The following is a 14,001-nucleotide window of genomic DNA, read 5'->3' as shown; positions in this document are numbered from 1 at the left end:
TGGTAGCTTATACCTCAAAACAATTAAAGACACATGAGTTGAATTACACAACTCATGACCTCGAGTTAGCAGCTATTGTGTTCGCTCTGAAGTTGTGGAGACATTATCTGTATGGTGAGAAGATATACATATTTTGTGACCATAAGAGCTTGTAGTATATTTTTACCCAACGATATTTGAACCCGAGACAAAGGCGTTGGGTGGAATTTCTTAAGGATTACACGTACACTTTACATTACCACCCAGGAAAGGCAAATGTGGTAGAAGACGCTCTTAGCCGAAAATCGAGGGCCAGTGTAGCAAGTATGACTCTTCATACTTGGGATTTGTGCAGACTTATGGAGGAATGTGACTTGGGCCCTGACGAGATTATTTACAATACTATAGTTGTTCCAGAGTTACAACAACGGATTGTATAAGCTCAACAGGCTGATAGAGAGATAATTTCGATTCGTGCTCAAATAGAGAAAGGACAAACACCAGAATGTTGGACTCAAACTTATGGTGTACTTCGTTTTATGGGGAAACTTTTTGTGCCAGTGAAATTGAGTATGAAGGTACTAGAATAGGCTCACAATTCTAAATTTAGCGTTCATCCGGGAGGATCAAAGATGTACCATGACATGAAAAGGCAATATTGGTGGAAAGGGATGAAGAAAGATGTTTCCTTGTATTGTTGAGATGTCTCACTTGCCAACAAGTGAAGATTGATCATCGGAAACCAGGAGGGTTACTTCAACCATTACCCATCTCACAATGGAAATGGGAACACATCACTACGGATTTTATCATGGGATTACCTAGAACTGCACATGGTAAGGATACTATATGGGTTATTGTTGATAGACTTACCAAGTCGGCGCACTTCTTAGCAATCAAGAAGACTGATACGTTGGCCACGTTAAGTCAGATGTATATCCACGAGATAATAAGGTTGCACGGTACACTGGTGTTAATTGTATCTGACAGAGATCCTCGTTTTACTTCTCAGTTCTGGCAGAGTTTACAGAAGACGTTAGGTACACGTGTTTCACTTAGTACTGCCTTTCATCCTCAGACCGACGGGAAGTCTGAACGGGTAATTCAGATTGTAGAGGATATGTTAAGAACTTGTGCCTTGGATTTCAAGGGAAGTGGGAGTGATCACTTGCCATTAGTAGAGTTTGCTTATAACAATATCCATCAGGCTAGCATCGGTATGGCACCTTTTGAAGCATTGTATGGACGACCTTGTAGATCACCAGTGTGTTGGACCGAGATCGGCGAACGTAGCATTTTTGGATCTGATTTGGTACGAGAGACGACTAAGAAGGTTCAGTTAATCCGATAGAGGTTAATGACAGCTCAAAGTCGTCAGAAGAGTTATGCAGACAAGAGACGTCGACCTTTAGAGTTTACTGAGGGTGACTTGGTGTTGCTCAAAGTGAGCCCGAGGAGAGGTATTAAGCATTTTGGCAAGAAAGGAAAGTTATCACCACGTTACATTGGGACTTTTCAAATTATTCGACGTGTTGGTGCAGCTGCTTATCAGTTTGAGTTACCTCAGTGAATTGGGCACGTTCATGACACTTTTCACGTGTCAATGTTGCGGAAGTACGAGAGAGATCCGTCTTATGTTATTGACCCTTCACATATTATTCTGGGAAGATTTGGAAATCCAAGAGGATGCTACGTACGTAGAGAGACCGGTTCGAATTTTGGATTTTAAGGAGCATGTGCTTCGCACTAAAACCATCCCTATGGTTAAGGTGCAGTGGCAACGCCGCCATGTTGAGGAAGCGACGTGGGAGTTAGAGTCCGAAATGCGGAGCAAATATCCTGAGCTTTTCTAAGGTAACCTCTAGATTTCGTGACGAAATTTCATTTAAGGAGGATACAGTTGTAAATCCTGTCCCAAATTTTAAGGGTATTTGTGTGATTTTACTCTTGAGGGTAAAATAGTCATATTTTTTGCATAAATGGTATTATCGTAATTATGGGTACAAAAGTGCTAGTACATTTGGTAGTGGTGATTATTGCTTGATTTGTTGTGTAGTTTAGGCCCAATAAAAGTTAGCCTTGTTGGGCCATTCCAGGCATATGAGCTATTGGTTCATACTTATTTAACCGTATACACAGTTGAGTATATAGTCGTTAATAGGACTTTTAGTGCACATTGTGTCACTGAGGAAGGGCAATTAGTTAGTTCATTCCATTTATTTATTTATTTATGACATGTTCACACATATCTTTTGTTGGACTCATGGACTTAATTAGACTACGGGTGATGAGACATTTATTGAGTGAGTTTTTTGTCAAGATAGTATTGGTTAAATAATTTCATGGTTGTCCTTATAATGTTATTATTATATACTAGAAATTTTTTTAGATAATACTTAAGTGGTGCCCATTAGCCTGTCTCCTGATTAGCTAAAACTATGGACAAGTAAACCTAGTTAGTTTGGATCGAGTTTGATCTTTTCTTGTAGGTTAAAAATATTATATTCCCATTATCACGTGTCAAGTTCCTATTAGCCAAGGTCAAATGAGATAATTATAGTGATGGGAGGACTTTGGGCTGTATAAAAAGAAGTGTTGAAACCTAATAAGGTCGTCAGTCATCCGCTTACTGGTTGTCACAATTCACGTCATTTAATGACAAAAAATTCCAGATTTTATGGCACCACAAGGAGCTAATGGCGGAAAAGCGTAGAGATCGATTTTGGTACTATTATTAGTAGTTTGCATAGGATTTATGATTGGAGATTGTAATAAAATATCATCAACTCTTTTAGATGATTTAATTAATTAATTATTGGTTATTAAAACTTTATATTATTAGATTAATGTATAACCAATGAAAACAATGCTTTGTTTAGACTACTCTATTTGATTGAATAATGGAAATATCTGGATCATGTCAGTTTGACTGTCTATCATAATTAGTATATAATACTTTTTTGTTTCATTTTTTTGTGGTACATGTAACACGTTTTCAATATGTACATATAAAAATTTCAGAATTTTCTGAGTTCCATAAGTATTTTTAAATTAATTGTTTTTCACTGTACAAAACTCAGACGTTTTCTGTCAGATTCAACTTTACTGAAGTTTGTTTATTTTTAAAATATATTATGTCATGTTTTAGTCTTTGGTGTCTTCTGTAGACTTGGAGATGGTTCTTTTATGTTTTCAGAATGGTAGACCAAAACTAATTGAAGTTGTGAGTGAACTGATATGATTTTTGTAAAATGAACCATCACTGTTTTACGTTTCTGTAGTACTGGTCAACTACTCGTTTGACTATGGTCAAAAGGTCTTTAATATAAACTAAAAATTATAGAAATTTTATAATTGGAAATATGCTAAGCTAGGATTCATAATGTATAATAATAATAATTTATGGATTCGTATTGAACTCAGTAAAATGTCTTGAGTTACCTAGTGTCTGTTTCTTCTCTATGACTCTTTCTTAAAAACGTAACTCTTTTGGATTAAATATGGAACTTTTAACGGTGAAATTAATTTTTCTGATAACGTATAGTTCTTTAGGGTTCACTTAAATTAAAAATCACGTCAAGTTAACGGTTATATTTTCCTAAAAGAATTTTTATGTATCCGCTGCAACAGAATTTCTGAATTGAACATAAATAAAGATTAGACAAAGAATTAGTCGTTTGGACTTGGGCCAAGTGTGGAACTCAGGACCTGATATTAAATGTATCATCTTGGATTTTGGGTTTGGATTTGGGTTGGAATCCGAGCCTGAAATTTGGGGTGTTACAGGTATCTCATCGACTCCAGTTAGGATTGCACAAGACCTGCACGACTTATCCGGACCCGTATGTACCCGCTAAATCTATGGGTTTTTAATCCGAACCCTCCCGTAACGGGTTGGTAGTTGGTTATGAATATAAAAACCTAATATAGTTGGGTTATAGTTGGGTTGGTAGTTGGTTATTAGAGAAACCCGCTCAAACCCACCCGAAAAACCCGATAAATATAGATCATTGATAGAAACTAATCCTAGCCCTCCATTTATTGAAACCCTAATAGTAAATAAGGAAACTTACGGTATTTGTATTGCAAAAATTATCGAGCCCGTATTTTGACATAATATTATATGCTATGGGCATTTGGAAATTTGCTTAATGGCTTGATGCTATATATGCCTTGGCATTAGATAGTCTCTCAAGTTTCAGAATCATTAATTACTGATTTAGTTACCTTAATGTTTCCAATAAACATAGTCACTTACATGAGCCCATGGTTAGAATGATGATATTGAAGACGACTTCCAACCATTCAGTTGTGCTCTATAGGTTTCCAAATGTTTTGAAGACGATGATTGCAGGCGAAAGAAGGACTACTAGTCAATTCGATCCCGACAAATGAAGAAATATAGGGAAAATGATATTAAACACGTATAATTATTACCTCAATGTCATAAGGCCTCAAAAGATGGGGAAGAGAATTTTCTCCAAGAGGTAACCAAAAGAACAGTCCGTTTGTAAGCACCATAACTAAAATTATCGGCTGTGTCGAGACACATAAACCTAACATGCATGTTTTACATATAAACCCGGTAATTTTTGTTTGCCACAACATGAAGCGGGTTTAAGCGGGTTAAAACCTGAAAACAACCAACCCGTAATGGACGGATCAAAAACCCGCCGATACTTGAGCGGATGGGGTTGGTTATGAAAATAAAAACTCATTATAGTTGGGTTGGTAATTGGTATCAGCTGAAACCCGACCAACCCGATCCATGTGCATCCCTAACTCCAGTAAAGAGGAAGTCAGGGGTTCAACCCCACGGTAGAGGTTTCTATTTCAATTCCCACCGCAGGGTTTTGTATATAATTAGTTGTATAAAAGGGTTTGGCCAACTGGCTGGATCTTTAACCTAAAAAAAAAAATCATCAGCGAAAGTTTCTTCAGGATCACGATACATCTAGCTCCCAAAATCTTTATCAAGATTTAAGAAGTTATGTAAAAACATGACCGAATAAAGCCCAAAAATATAACACACCACATAGGTTTGAACTATCCCATAATTATGTCTTTCCCAATAAAAAAATAACTTGCGAGCTAGTATATACGCTGGATGTATCTTCTCTAATAATAGTGTTTTCTTAATCATCAAAATCAGTTCAGTTTTGCTCTTTCTACTACCATCATGTTCTCCTTGAAGCACCTTCCCTTCAACTGTGTTGCCACGTCTTTAAGTGCCAGCCACTGCAGATCCATTGAGTATTAAATGTCCAGCACCTTCATCCTTACCACTACCTTATTATCGCACAATAAGCATTAAGTAGAAGCAACTTTAATTCCTCTTTCTTGCTGCATCTTCCTAATGTCAAACAATCTTTAATTCCTCTGTAGATTTTCTGTAGACACTGATATACAGGGCCTGCCCTGAGGTAAAGTTGACCAAGTCAAACTTCGGGGCAGCACGACCAAGAGGACATCAAAATTGTGATATCTATTAGAGGCTATGCGTGAATAACAAAAGAAAACTGGTTTAAACTGTGGTTAGAAATGAAATAAGGACTAATAAGTATGAAAGTGAAGTAGCAGGAATAAAAATATAAATTTTGTTTAAAGGCCCCCCACTGTAAATAAGTAATATAGAAGACAAAAAAATGTCAAAGTCATAGTTTAGCCTCAAGCCCCCAATAGTTCTCTCTGGTTTTAAGACCCTTTTCTCTTTCTTTGTTATCGCCAGTGCCATCGACCAGACTCGACGACCATTAATTGAATGGTGAGATAAACTATTACTGATGTAAGATATCATTATATAGATACAAAGATCATGATATATATTCAATTTAGTTTTTTGAGTTTTCCAAGTCAAAAATCCAAATTTAATATTTTAAGGAAAAGCTTTAGATGCCCAATTCAATTGTTCATTGTTTACTGATTTAGTATTTGTTCATAAACAACTTCAAATCCCAATTTTATTATTAGAGAGAATAGATTTTCTTTGATTTATTGTGTGATAGTTATGTTTTCTTGTCAAAGAAGAAGATGATCCTTGTACTTCCACTGGTATAATTGACAGGAGAATTACCAATATCGTATACGAGGAGAGGGAGTTGATGATGACTTGAACAAATGGGATAGTGATGAACTCGGTAGCAGCAATGTAGGAGAGTTGAGTGAAACATGCTTGAATTTCATTGGTGCCCACTAAATGTTTGAAGGTACACTCCTGTAAGTAAAGTAGTGCCTAATTTGGTTTTATTTCATTTTCAGTTGGCAAGCGTGAAAAGAGTCGTAGATCTAGCTTGTTAATGAATGGGTTTGGTGAAACTACTCGGTAAGTCTTAGACTTGGTCTTGTGTGACTAGTATTCACGCGTATACATATTTTCAGTAGTTGGGATTCTGTTAAGAATCGTGTAGTTTCAATGTTAATGGTTCCTAGTCTTTCGGATAGCTTAACGTGATGAGTCGTGGTTGTAATGTCCTATAAAGACATCTGTTTTTTTTTTTGTTAATGTAGTCTCTCTTCTTTTCCGTCTATTTTTCCTCTCTGTTCTGTCTCTCTATACCTTGATTTTTCATCAAGACTGGCAAAGGGTACTAAGGGTATCAGTATGTATGGGGCAACTATTTTACCATCACTTCGGGGCAGCCAAATCTCAGGGCCGGCCCTGATGATATATTACCTGATGTATATGGCTCAAGAACATCGGCCTCCCCACCTCGCAAGAATGTATGACACAATTCTTGCTAATTTCCAGTAAATCGACACTTTCAACTGGATGCAGGAGAGCGAGATTATAAACATCCAGTCATTATTTATTTGATTTCACCAACAATAACCTCCATTGTCAAGCTAATCTTTTTAAGCCCTGGATACTTATTCTTTAAGATTTAGCCATTTGGCCACCAATTTCTTCTCAGCGCAGAGAACTACCATCATTCAAGCTTTACTGAAATAAGCTTCTGAAAAGAAAAGGAGGGAATATTACTAATTTAACAAAGAGAAGAAAAAAGGGGAAATGAATTAAACTTGCGTTGCCCAAACATAGTATTTCTGAATAGCTACCTTAACAGTTTGAGACTACACAAAATAAGAAGACCTACAACAATGAAAGAAATGGGAGATAAAGTAGGTAAAGACGTACAACCACAACATCAAGTAATCCTTTGTAAATTTTTTCATCTATTAAAATTCTTCTCTTCCAATCAAAATAAATAAATAAAAGCAATCGCAATAAAAACTGAGCTACAAAATACTGAAACATAAAGTCCAGAAGAAAAAAAAAACGATACAAAAGTAAGGTTACCCATGTGGCCTGGCCATGTAAAAAAACGAGAAGAAACAATATTTTAGTGTAAAAAAAGGAACTATTTTTTGGGGACCATGGTTTTTCTGGGGGACCATGGTCTTATTAGGCCACCTACCCTACAATGATAAGGGATGTCCTAACAATAATCCTACTTAGCAAGTTTACTAATTTTCCATTAACCTAATTAACATTAACCCTAATACTAACCTAACCCTAATCTAAAAAAAAAGTCGATAAAGCTAGATAATTCGTCTTCCTGTTCCTCTCTTCTTCTTCTTCTTCATTTCAAACTCGTCTTCATCAAAATAGGAATCATTCATTTTAATTTGTTTTTCATTGATTTAGTTGAATAGAAATCATACACGGGTATTTCTCGATAAACCCATTCATTTTAATTTGTTTTTCATCGATTCAGTTGAATAGAAATCATCAAAATAGGCTTGAAATGGTAGTTACAGTGTTGAGTTCGGTTACAACGTGTTTTATATTTGCCCTAGGTTCCTAACCGAACTCACTTAACTGAAGAACACGAAGAACAGTTCGGTTATATGTGATTCAGATTATGTAACCGAACTCTAGAGTTCGGTTGTTTCGCAAAGAAATTGTAAAATTTCCATGTAACCGAATTTTAGGGTGAATAGCATAAAAATAAATTTTTTTATGTAACCGAACCTTACTGTTATTCCCATTTTTTGAGTACTGTAAGAACCGAACTCCTACCTATGAGTTCAGTTTGTTCGCAAAATTTATATGTAACTGAACTCTAGTGTTCCAAAAAACATGCTAAAACATCCAAGAGAAGAGTTTGGTTACCTTCAGACATTTACTAGGAACCGAACTCAAGCCTTGAACTTCTGATTTTTTTAAAGTTTGAGTTCGGTTACCTACATAATTTTACAAGTAACCGAACTCAATCCTTGAACTTCTAATTTTTTAAAGGTTCAGTTCGGTTCGATCGCAAACATTTTATAACCTCAATGTAACCGAACTTTAGGGTTAAAAACAAAGAAAAAATTCTTTTTATGTAACCAAACCTTGATGTTATTCCCATTATTTTGAGTAATGTAAGCACCAAACTATGACCTACGAGTTCGGTTCGATCGCAAATAAATTGTAAAATTTCTATGTAACCGAATTGAAATGTTGAACAAAAAAGAAAAGAGGCTAAAACATCCAGGAGAAGGTTCGGTGAACTGTCAAAAATGGAAGGTAACCGAACTCTAGTGTTCCAAAAAACATGACATTGTTCGGTTACCTGCAGAAATTTTCCAGGTAACCGAACTCTAGTGTTCCAAAAAACATGACATTGTTCGGTTCCCTGCAGACATTTACGAGGAACCGAACTCAAGCCTTGAACTTCTGATTTTTTTTAAAGGTTGAGTTCGGTTACCTACACAATTTTACAAGTAACCCAACTCTGTATTTTGAAGTTTGAATGACACGGATTTCAAGTAACGACTATTTTTATAGCCGTTACACACCTCAGTGGTATAAATATGTGTCTCATAGTTAGCATTTTTTCTCAAAATCATCTGTTTATGGCTGATAATACGGCTAAATTTACTCTACATGAAGATCTTTCTCTTTGTAGAAACTACAAACTATATTATCCAAAGAGGGGTGAAGAACGAAGAATGAATGGTATTATGAGTCAAAGTTATTGGGGGAAAATTCATGAGCAATTTTTCTCCGACACAGGAAACCCTCATAACCGTGATCATATAACTTTGTTACTCCGATTTGATAAGATTAAAGAGAGAGTTTTGGAATTTATGGCTCTGTTTATGATTGTAAGGCGGTATCGACTTAGGGGTGAAACAGACGAGGACATTCTTTTAACATCAAAAAATGAATGGCGAACATGGAAGAGAAAGCATTTCAAGTACGAAGATCATTTCCGCATCCTAGTGCATTTTTTCGTAACGCGTTTCGGATATTAAATGTTATGTAATTTTAGCTCTAGAAATTTCCTGCACTTTTTTTTTATTATTTTTGTGTTGTTACTTTAATCAATTATTGAACTTTTAAGACAAAATACCCAAAAACACGATGTTTCATTTTTATGTTGAGGTTCAAAGCATACATAATACCAAATGCCAAAAAACACAATCTTTCATTCACATGATATTCAAAAGCATACATATATTCTAGCCAAGAGTAAATCTAATCATCCCTAAGGAAACCGCATGTCCGTGTATGATTTTGTCCGATTCCTCCAAAGCTTTCCTCATCTCCATGTTACATTCATACATAATGCACCAACCCAACATTGTGTCGGGGTTAAATCCCGACCAATAAGAGCGCCCGCATATCGGTGACAATGGACAATTGTCTTTTAACCGGAGGCCTATAAAATGGTTGTTGTTAACCAACGCAATCACCACTCTCATATGTCTAAGTTTCTCGACACATATGGTTGTTTTGGGAGTGTATGTGAAACTACCACCTTTTGAAAAATAATGCACTACGCAATTGAAGCCTCGACGATTAAGTGCTCACATATCGGCATTGACATCCAATGATCCCTTGTGATTGGATCGGCCCCGTAGAGACGAATGTGAAACCTAACAAGTTGCACCCTTGAACTACCATCGCCATCAGACAACATTGTCTTGTAGAATTCCGGTTTCTCCTTTAGTGTCATCAACAACCTTTGACGAACATAAGTGATTTGATTATCATTATATAGCTTGGCACCTTGAATGAAAGGCCCTATTTGTTGTACGACTACATGGAAACCGCAATTACCATCCGGAGGGACGTCATGGGTGGATATGACATAATATCTAATGTAAGGAGGTAGGTCTTCCAAGTACCTTTTATCATCAAGAGGTAGTGTAAGAATTGGAGACTTTAGAATCACGCATCGTTGACTTGGTTGCCTCGGTTCCGATGGAGTAGGTTGAGAGCGTAACATCGGTCCTTTTTTCTTCATATCTCGTTCACTTGAGTTGCCATTTTCAATAATTTTCCTTCCCCCTTTCCTCGAATCTTCTTGGTACTTCGTCGCGGTATACTCATGCCCACAAGGATCTCTGGTAAAAGGAGTCATTTCACTTGCCTTCCTAGACAACACCTTTGCATATTCTCTAACTTGTTTTTTGGTTTCTTTGGTTTTGGGCCTACCTCTTCCTACCTTGCCTTTACTCGGTTCTTGCACATTCTCCGAAGTGTGCGGGAAAACGATAGGCCGCATGTCATCCCAAAAGATTTTCCATTCGAGTTTGTTCATGTTTCGGTATTTTTCGATAACCGTTCTTCCCATTTCATTGTCACCAAACTCTTCTCCGACATCGCCCTTTGGAGGAGGGACAAAACTTAGTTGTTGCTAATGTGGATCATTATCGCTTAAAGGGATTATGCCGTGTTCATACTTAGCTATCATGTGGCGACAAGGGAGTCTCATAGACTTCATCATGTTGCAAACATACACCTCATCCGGCTTGGTTCCCCATATGTCGATCAAATTCACCTCAACCATTAACCTCTTAATGCAAGCATGTGAAAATTTTATTGGGGAAACCGAACTACACGTTCGGTTTTGTTAGGTAATTTGGCAAGTAACCGAACAAACAAAAAGAAGAGAGTTCGGTTACGTGTAAATTTTATCGCATCAACCGAATTAGAAACTGTAACTTCAGAATTTTTTGTGCTTTGAAGGTTCGGTTGGATATGCTCTAAGTTCAAGTTTGCGATCCAACCGAACTTACTAATCTGAGTTCGGTTGGATCGCAGAAGCATGCAGTTTGCGATCCAACCGAACCTTATACACTTATATCAAATTAATTTTGTACGTAAAGTTCGGTTAGTTGCGAACGAAACGCAACTAACCAAACATAACGCTGCATGCCAGAACTTCCATTGATATGGAGTTCGGTAACCTGCGTGTTTGGATCAAGTAACTGAACTACATCTTCAAACTAGTTCGGTTATTTGTTCATCTCACAAGGTAACCGAACAACACCTTCAGATGAGTTCGGTTACTTGTTCATCCTCACAAGGAAACCGAACTACACCTTCAGATGAGTTGGGTTAGTTGTTCTTCATATATACTAACCGAACTCTTCGAAATCCAGTTCCAAATCATACATTTTTGGGGAATTTCTACCAATTTAACGGACATTATCTAAGTTTGCATCATACATGTTCACCCAAAAACTCATCCTCCGGTTGTGGTTGATAAAACCCATGATTTTCATCTTGAGTTTCTTCTTGAATAATACAATCACCATCTAAGAAATAAGCCAAATCGGGATCATTTTGAAGATTAACAAATATACTAGGAGAGGATGGAGATGAAAAATCAGATTCATCACTTGAATACTCAAATAGGGTGAATTGAAAATATTTTTTATTTTCCATGTTTTTCTCCTTCATCTTCTTTAACTCTAATCTCACAAAAAATTCTACTCAAAATAATTTATCCATCTAATAAAAACCCATCTTTTAATTTAATCTCACTAATTATTTTTAACTAAATCATTTCACTAATCATAACCTAAAATTAATTAGGAGGGTAGTTTAGGTATTAATATAAATAATCAGATATGGGGTGACCTAGAATTACTTCCAATGTCTTTACCCAAAATAGAACCATGGTCCCCCCAAAAAAACCATGGTCCCCAAAAAACGGTTCAAAAAAAATGGGTGAGTAAAGCAAACACATTGAAATCAAAGTTAAAATTTTAATGATGTGGTTGGGCTGTTATAGGCAAGATTAATTTGAAATTCACGGTGATTCTTCTTTCACATCTAATGGTAACTGCTCCAACTGAGTCTCTATCGGGTAATCCTGAAAACACAAAGACGAAACATCCACGTTCCACCATGCAGATCACTGAATAAAGCAAGATGCTCATGGGCCAGAAGATCTGAACGACCATTACGGAGAACAGTGTTGTAAAAACATGATTGTTCATGAAGTAGCATCGTCTTAAACAACTCCTAACTCCAAACCAGTTAAGATGAGTGCCGAATACATATACGTAGAGGAAGACCTAGGGAAAAATGAAACCAAGGCACAACTAAACAAATTTTTTGTTTTAACTAGTTGTATTGATTACAAGTATTAAAATGTTAACCAACAGATACAAAAGAAGACACACTGGACAAGAGTATGTATACACTATACTCTTGTCATAATACAAACAAAGAAAGGACGATTGGTCTTCAGTACAGCCTGTCACAGCTAGTAAACATGACCGACACTAACACGTACGAGTGACATGAGTGACTGTACAAAATCAAATTACACAGATCTGCTATTACTCCCCCTTAAGTTGAAGTCTGTTGTAAGAAGTTACTTTGCTTGTGTCTGAGAAGATCAAACCGTGGACCAGCTAATCCTTTCGTGAAGATATCTGCTATTTGATCCCATGTGGAGATGTAAGTGACTTGTAGACTTTTGTTGTGAACCAATTCTCGCAAAAAATAATAATCAATAGCAATATGTTTCATCTTACTATGAAAAACTGGGTTAGAAGATAGGGAGAATACACTTTGATTGTCACGGGAAATGAGAGGAGGAATAGGAAGAAATAGATAAAGATCTCTAAGCAACTGACAAACCCACACTACCTCTGCAGCTGTATTTGCTATGGATCCGTACTCAGCTTCAGTTGAGCTCCTAGCAACACCATTTTGCCTTTTGCAGGACCAGGGAATAGGATTAGTGCCAAAAAATATACAATAACCATATATAGATCTCCTAGTATCAACAGAACCAGCCTAATCAGCATCACTAAATCCATGAATAGCTAAGAGACCTTTTGAGAAGAGAATGCCATAATCTAGAGTGTGTTTGATATATCTGAGAATCCTTTTTTCTTCTAGTAAATGAGATTCAGTGGGAGCCTGCATATGTAAACAAACTTGATTGACAGCAAAACCAATTTCAGGGTTAGTCCAAGTTAAATATTGTAAAGCTCCCACAAGAGACCTGTATGTGCTTGGAGTTGCCAAAAGGGTACCATCTGTTTTGGATAACTGAGAAGAAGGAGATATAGGAGTACTGCAAGGATTGGTACCAGTCATATCAAACTTCTCTAGAAGATCAAGAGCATATTTTGTTTGAGACAAAAAAAGATGATCTTTATCCCTTTTAACCTGAAGCCCAAGAAAATAATGCAAAATTCCTAAGTCCTTGAGGGGAAAATAGGATTGCAAAGTGATGATAAATGAGTTCACAAAGTCTTGAGAGTTTTCAGTGATAAGAATATCATCAACATAGACTAAGATGATTGTTATTCTTGAACCAATCTTCTTCACAAACAAAGAAGAATATGCAACTGAGGACTTGAAGTTGTGAGAAACAAGAATATTGAGAAGTTTTTCATACCATGCTCTTGGTGATTATTTAAGTCCATAAATAGACTTATGTAGCTTGCAAACATGATGAGGCTTCTCTGCATAAAAAAAACCCAGGTGGTTGTTGCATATAAACATCCTCCTCCAAATCTCCATGTATAAAAGCGTTACTCACATCCAATTGTTTGATTGGCCAAGAGTAATTCACAGCTAAGGACAATATAAGTCTGATGGTAGTTGGCTTAGCAACAGGATTAAAAATCTATGTGTAATCAACACCTTCTTGTTGATAAAAACCATTATAACCAAGTCTAGATTTAAATTTTTGAGTGGTGCCATCTGAGTTGTATTTGATCCTAAAGACCCACTTACAACCAACAACATTGTAGGAAGGATCAGGATCTACTAAAGACCAA

Source organism: Papaver somniferum, chromosome 11, assembly GCF_003573695.1.
Source record: "Papaver somniferum cultivar HN1 chromosome 11, ASM357369v1, whole genome shotgun sequence".
NCBI lineage: Eukaryota > Viridiplantae > Streptophyta > Magnoliopsida > Ranunculales > Papaveraceae > Papaver > Papaver somniferum.
Note: the sequence above shows the minus strand (reverse complement) of the source record.